Source organism: Salmo trutta, chromosome 14, assembly GCF_901001165.1.
Source record: "Salmo trutta chromosome 14, fSalTru1.1, whole genome shotgun sequence".
Classification (NCBI taxonomy): domain Eukaryota; kingdom Metazoa; phylum Chordata; class Actinopteri; order Salmoniformes; family Salmonidae; genus Salmo; species Salmo trutta.
In genome coordinates this window covers 85,382,804-85,390,321 of record NC_042970.1, presented here as the reverse complement: position 1 = coordinate 85,390,321, position 7,518 = coordinate 85,382,804, and positions in this window count along the sequence as shown.

Here is a 7,518-nt window from a genome sequence, read left to right as displayed (position 1 = left end):
GTATAAATTAATACACGGGCCAGATCAGGCCGGCTGCCACCAGTATAAATTAATACACGGGCCGGATGAGGCCGGCTGCCACCAGTATAAATTAATACAGGGCCAGATCAGGCCGGCTGCCACAAGTATAAATTAATACACGGGCCGGATCAGGCCGGCTGCCACCAGTATAAATTAATACACGGGCCGGATCTGGCCGGCTGCCACCAGTATAAATTAATACACGGGCCGGATCTGGCCGGCTGCCACCAGTATAAATTAATACACGGGCCGGATCTGGCCGGCTGCCACCAGTATAAATTAATACACGGGCCGGATCAGGCCGGCTGCCACCAGTATAAATTAATACACGGGCCGGATCTGGCCGGCTGCCACCACGTGGAATTCCAGGTCTCCGGCAGCCTCTGGAACTGCCGATCTGCGGCCAACAAGGCAGAGTTCATCTCAGCCTATGCTACCCTCCAGTCCCTAGACTTCCTGGCGCTGACGGAAACATGGATTACCACAGATAACACTGCTACTCCTACTGCTCTCTCCTCGTCTGACCACGTATTCTCGCATACCCCGAGAGCATCTGGTCAGCGGGGTGGTGGCACTGGAATCCTCATCTCTCCCAAGTGGACATTCTCTCTTTCTCCCCTGACCCATCTGTCTATCTCCTCCTTTGAATTCCATGCTGTCACAGTCACTAGCCCATTCAAGCTTGACATCCTTATCATTTATCACCCTCCAGGTTCCCTTGGAGAGTTCATCAATGAGCTTGACAACTTCCTTTCCTGAGGATGTCTCACCCCTCACAATTCTGGGTGACTTTAACCTCCCTACGTCTACCTTTGACTCATTTCTCTCTGCCTCCTTCTTTCCACTCCTCTCCTCTTTTGACCTCACCCTCTCACCGTCCCCCCTACTCACAAGGCAGGCAATACGCTTGACCTCATCTTTACTAGATGCTGTTCTTCTACTAATCTCACTGCAACTCCCCTCCAAGTCTCCGACCACTACCTTGTATCCTTTTCCCTCTCGCTCTCCTCCAACACTACTCACTTTGCCCCTACTCAGATGGTATTGCGCCGTCGCAACCTTCGCTCTCTCTCTCCTGCTACTCTCTCCTCTTCCATTCTATCATCTCTTCCCTCTGCTCAATCCTTCTCCAACCAATCTCCTGATTCTGCCTCCTCAACCCTCCTCTCCTCCCTTTCTGCATCCTTTGACTCTCTATGTCCCCTATCCTCATGGCCGGCTCGGTCCTCCCCTCCTGCTCCGTGGCTCGACGACTCATTGCGAGCTCACAGAACAAGGCTCCGGGCAGCCGAGCAGAAATGGAGGAAAACTAGCCTCCCTGCGGACCTGGCATCTTTTCACTCCCTCCTCTCCACATTTTCTTCCTCTGTTTCTGCTGCTAAAGCCACTTTCTACCACTCTAAATTCCAAGCATCTGCCTCTAACCCTAGGAAGCTCTTTACCACCTTCTCCTCCCTCCTGAATCCTCCTCCCCTTCCCCCCCTCCTCCCTCTCTGCGGATGACTTTGTCAACCATTTTGAAAAGAAGGTCGACGACATCCGATCCTCGTTTGTTAAGTCAAACGACACCGCTGGTCCTGCTCACATTGCCCTACCCTATGCTTTGACCTCTTTCTCCCCTCTCTCTCCAGATGGAATCTTGCGACTTATGACGGCCGGCCACCCTACAACCTGCCCACTTGACCCTCCTCTCTTCTCCAGACCATTTCCGGAGACCTTCTCCCTTACCTCACCTCGCTCATCAACTCATCCTTGACCGCTGGCTACGTCCCTTCCATCTTCAAGAGAGCGAGAGTTGCACCCCTTCTCAAAAAACCTACACTCGATCCCTCCGTTGTCAACAACGACAGACCAGTATCCCTTCTTTCTTTTCTCTCCAAAATTCTTGAGCGTGCCGTCCTTGGCCAGCTCTCTTGCTATCTCTCTCAGAATTACCTTCTTGATCCAAATCAGTCAGGTTTCAAGACTGGTCATTCAACTGAGACTGGTCTTCTCTGTGTCACGGAGGCTCTCCGCACTGCTAAAGCTAACTCTCTCTCCTCTGCTCTCATCCTTCTAGACCTATCTGCTGCCTTTGATACTGTGAACCATCAGATCCTCCTCTCCACCCTCTCTGAGTTGGGCATCTCCGGCGCGGCTCACTCTTGGATTGCGTCCTACCTGACAGGTCGCTCCTACCAGGTGGCGTGGCGAGAATCCGTCTCCGCACCACGTGCTCTCACCTCTGGTGTCCCCCAGGGCTCAGTTCTAGGCCCTCTCCTATTCTTGCTATACACCAAGTCACTTGGCTTTGTCATATCCTCACATGGTCTCTCCTATCATTGCTACGCAGACGACACACAATTCATCTTCTCCTTTCCCCCTTCTGATAACCAGGTGGCGAATCGCATCTCTGCATGTCTGGCAGACATATCAGTGTGGATGACGGATCACCACCTTAAGCTGAACCTCGGCAAGACGGAGCTGCTCTTCCTCCCGGGGAAGGACTGCCCGTTCCATGATCTCGTCATCACGGTTGACAACTCCATTGTGTCCTCCTCCCAGAGTGCTAAGAGCCTTGGCGTGACTCTGGACAACACCCTGTCGTTCTCCGCTAACATCAAGGCGGTGACCCAATCCTGTAGGTTCATGCTCGACAACATTCGTAGAGTACGACCCTGCCTCACACAGGAAGCGGCGCAGGTCCTAATCCAGGCACTTGTCATCTCCCGTCTGGATTACTGCAACTCGCTGTTGGCTGGGCTCCCTGCCTGTGCCATTAAACCCCTACAACTCATCCAGAACGCCGCAGCCCGTCTGGTGTTCAACCTTCCCAAGTTCTCTCACGTCACCCCGCTCCTCCACACACTCCACTGGCTTCCAGTTGAAGCTCGCATCTGCTACAAGACCATGGTGCTTGCCTACGGAGCTGTGAGGGGAACGGCACCTCCGTACCTTCAGGCTCTGATCAGTCCCTACACCCAGAGAAGGGCACTGCGTTTATCCACCTCTGACCTGCTCGCGTCCTTACCTCTGCGGAAGCACAGTTCCCGCTCAGCCCAGTCAAAACTGTTCACTGCTCTGGCACCCCAATGGTGGAACAAGCTCCCTCATGACGCCAGGACAGCGGAGTCAATCACCACCTTCCGGAGACACCTGAAACCCCACCTCTTTAAGAAATACCTGGGATAGGATTAAGTAATCCTTCTAACCCTCCCCCCCTACCCTCCCCCCCAAAATATATAGATGTACTATTGTAAAGTGGTTGTTCCACTGGGTATCATAAGGTGAATGCACCAATTTGTAAGTCGCTCTGGATAAGAGCGTCTGCTAAATGACGTAAATGTAATGTAAATGTAAATTAACGTACGGGCCGGATCAGGCCGGCTGCCACCAGTATAAATTAATACACAGGCCTGATCAGGCCGGCTGCCACCAGTATAAATTAATACACTGGCCGGATCAGGCCGGCTGCAAACAGTATAAATTAATACACGGGCCGGATCAGGCCGGCTGCCACCAGTATAAATTAATACACGGGCCGGATCAGGCCGGCTGCCACCAGTATAAATTAATACACGGGCCGGATCAGGCCGGCTGCCACCAGTATAAATTAATACACGGGCCGGATCAGGCCGGCTGCCACCAGTATAAATTAATACACGGGCCGGATCAGGCCGGCTGCCACCAGTATAAATTAATACACGGGCCGGATCTGGCCGGCGGCCACCAGTATAAATTAATACACGGGCCAGATCTGGCCGGCTGCCACCAGTATAAATTAATACACGGGCCGGATCTGGCCGGCTGCCACCAGTATAAATTAACGTACGGGCCGGATCTGGCCGGCTGCCACCAGTATAAATTAACGTACGGGCCGGATCTGGCCGGCTGCCACCAGTATAAATTAACGTACGGGCCGGATCTGGCCGGCTGCCACCACTATAAATTAACGTACGGGCCGGATCTGGCCGGCTGCCACCAGTATGATAGTTATGGTGTGTGATGTAGAAAAGAACATTCCTGATTACTACAGGTTAGGTCTTGCCTGCTGCAGTCCTCTGTCTCTCTCTCTGTCTCTCACTCTCTATCTCTTTTCTTCCCCTGCCACTCTCTCACTCTCTCTCTTCTTCCCCTGCCACTCTCTCACTCACTCTCTCTGTCTCTCGCTCTTTTTCCCCTGCCACTCTCTCACTCTCTCTCGCTCTTTCCCTCTGCCACTCTCTCACTCTCTCTCTCTTTTCTTCCCCTGCCACTCTCTCTCACTCTCTCTCTCTCTCTCGCTGTCTCCTGGCACAATCCCAGCCAGTTGTGGTTTCCTACTTTTTCAAATGTGTTGCTCAGTTCTTTCTTGTTCTCTCAGAGACAATACAAAGTCAAACTGACACCACAACACAGATAAATGCTAACTTCTGTCACCAGGCAAGCAAGAATCTTCCTTTAATAAACACTATTATATAGACACTATATATACAAAAGTATGTGGACACCCCTTCAAATGAGTGGACTTAGCTATTTCAGCCACACTCGTTGCTGTCTGTGTATAAAATCGAGCACACAGCCATGCAATCACCATAGACAAATATTGCCAGTAGAATTGCCTTACTGAAGAGCTCAGTTACTTTCAACATGGCACCGTCATAGGATTGCCACCTTTACAACAAGACAGTTTGTCAAATTTCTGCCCTGCTAGAGCTACCCAGGTCAACCGTAAGTACTGTTATTGTGAAGGGGAAACGTCTAGGAGCAACAACGGCTCAGCCACAAAGTGGTAGGCCACACAATCTCCCAGAACGGGACCGCAGAGTGCTGAAGCGCGTATTACATAAAAATTGTCTGTCCTCGGTTGCAACACTCATTAGCGAGTTCCAAACTTCCTCTGGAAGCAATGTCAGCACAAGAACTGTTCGTCGGGAGCTTCACGAAATGGGTTTCCATGGCTGAGCAGCTGCACACAAGCCTAAGATCACTTTGCGCAATACCAAGAGTCGGCTGGAGTGGTGAAAAGCTCTCCGCCATTGGACTCTGGAGCAGTGGAAGCGCGTTCTCTGGAGTGATGAATCACGCTTCACCATCTGGCAGTCCGACGGACGAATCTGGGTTTGGCGGATGCCAAGTTATAGCAGCAAAGGGGGGTCCAACTCCATATTATCACATTTATTTCAATAAATCAATTGTATTTATAAAGCCCTTTTTACACCAGCCGATGTCACAAAGTGCTGTACAGAAACTCAGCCTAAAACCCCAAACAGCAAGCAATGCAGATGTAGAGGCACGGTGGCTAGGACAAACTCCCTAGAATGGCAAGAACCTAGGCAGGAACCTAGGAAGAAACCTAGCGAGGAACCAGGCTCTGCGAGGTGGCCAGTCCTCTTCTGGCTGTGCCGGGTGGAGATGATAATAGAACATGGCCAAGATGTTCAAATGTTCATAGATGACCAGCATGGTCAAATAATAATAATCACAGTGGATGTAGAGTGTGCAACAGATCAGCACCTCAGGAATCATATTAATGCCCATGATTTTAGAATGAGATGTTTGATGAGCAGGTGTCCACATACTTGGTGTCTGGACTGCTCTGGGCATCGTTACACTGCTCACCACAATAGTGAAGTCACTCGTATACCTGCTCTGCCCCTCATCAACCCTCCTAAACCCCAGAAAGGCCTGTCCTCCTCCCCTCCACCCCCCAGAGTCGGAGTGTTTCTGGACTGGCCAGCTGGCATTCTGTCCTTCTACGAGGTCTACTCTGACACAATGACTCCCTTGTACACATTCCAGACCACATTCACTGAGTCTACCCAGGGTTTAGGGTTTGAAATGAGGGCTCTTCAGTGTCCCTGAGCCAGGTAGAGTAACCTTTGTCCTGGAGGAACACCTGGGTCTCCATGGAAACACAGTCACACTCCTGTTCTAACTGAACCATGTGACATGATGGGGTGTTGTTGACAGTGATCATGACTTCAGATATGAACATCATGAGTTCAGAAATAGCCACTATGCAGAAATTTCCTGGTTGCTAAAATTCTATTATAAACTGGGTGGTTCAAGCCATGAATGCTGATTGGTTGACAGCCATGGTATATCAGACCGTATATCACGGGTATGGCAAAACATTTATTTTTACTGCTCTAATTACATTGGTAACCAGCTTATAATAGCAGTAAGGCACCTCGGGGTTTGTGATATTTGGCCAATATACCACGGCTAAGGGCTGTGTCTAGGCACTCCGCGATGCATTGTGCCTAAGAACAGCCCTTGGCCGTGCTATATTGGGCATATACCACACCTCCTCTGGCCTTATTGCTTAAATAGTTCACCTAATTTCAGTTTATGTGACAAAACAAGCAAGTATAGTGCAGAGAATCATTGTACCATCTAAACCGCTGTGAAATATATTTTCCATAACCAAAAATATTGTATATTTAGCTGTTTAAAGCTGGTGCACAAAACCGAAAGTAAAAGACGCAAAAACGAAACTTAAGAATGTGAAAAACAAACTCAAAGAATGGGAAAAATAGAAATAGTGCACATAGAACAGATCTACCGCATCTTAGACTTGCTTTCAATGAGAACGACAGATCTATAACTCACATTTCTATATGAATTTGGTCAGGTCGCCCCCAAAAAGTTAAATATTGCAGCTTTAATGATTATATTCTTGTGACTGTATTTTCTATTCTGTGCTGTAGGCCAACCTGGTCTCAGAGTATTTCATATTATTCTGTAAGTAAATCAAAGACTTTCCATGTTACGTTTGGTCTGGTTACATAATACAGATGGTTATTTAAGAGAAAAAATAATGGAGGGTAATTGGTCAGGGTGGATAGGTGGGCATTTAAGGAGAACATTTAGCAACTCTAAGGTTGCGAGTTCGAATCTCATCAAAGACAACATTAGCATTTTAGATAAATAGAAACTTTTCAACTACTTACTCCTTTTTAGCCACTGTGCAACTGCTTAGCATGTTAGCTAATCCTTCCCTTAACTTTAACCCTTCACCTAATCCAGATTTACATACAGAATAATACGAAATGCTCTGAGACCAGGTTGTGTAGGCTGCTATAAAATACCTTAAACTTCAAATACGAGACATTGTATTTTTGTGAAGTAAATGATTGCGGTTGATCAAATCTATGGTTTGTAAAATGTATTCTGTGTGTGTTAAATAATCCCATTGTGGTCGTTGGGAGATTGCTGATTATATTCCTGTACCTGTACTTCCTTTTCTGTTCTGTTAGAGTGTTGTACTGTAAAAGGCCTTTACCTTTGAATATGAGACATTATGTTGCTAAGTCAGTGATTGACTTTATAACAATGCTTTATAACGATGCTGTATATCAATGCTTAATATCAATGCTGTATAGTAAGCTACTGTATCAATAGATCTAGTTGTTCACATATTTTTGTGATTGAACAAGCATTTCACTACGTTCGCAATAACATCTGCTAACCATGTGTATGTGACCAATAAAATGTGATTTGTTTTGCATCTTGCTCTAAACACAACACTCCTGT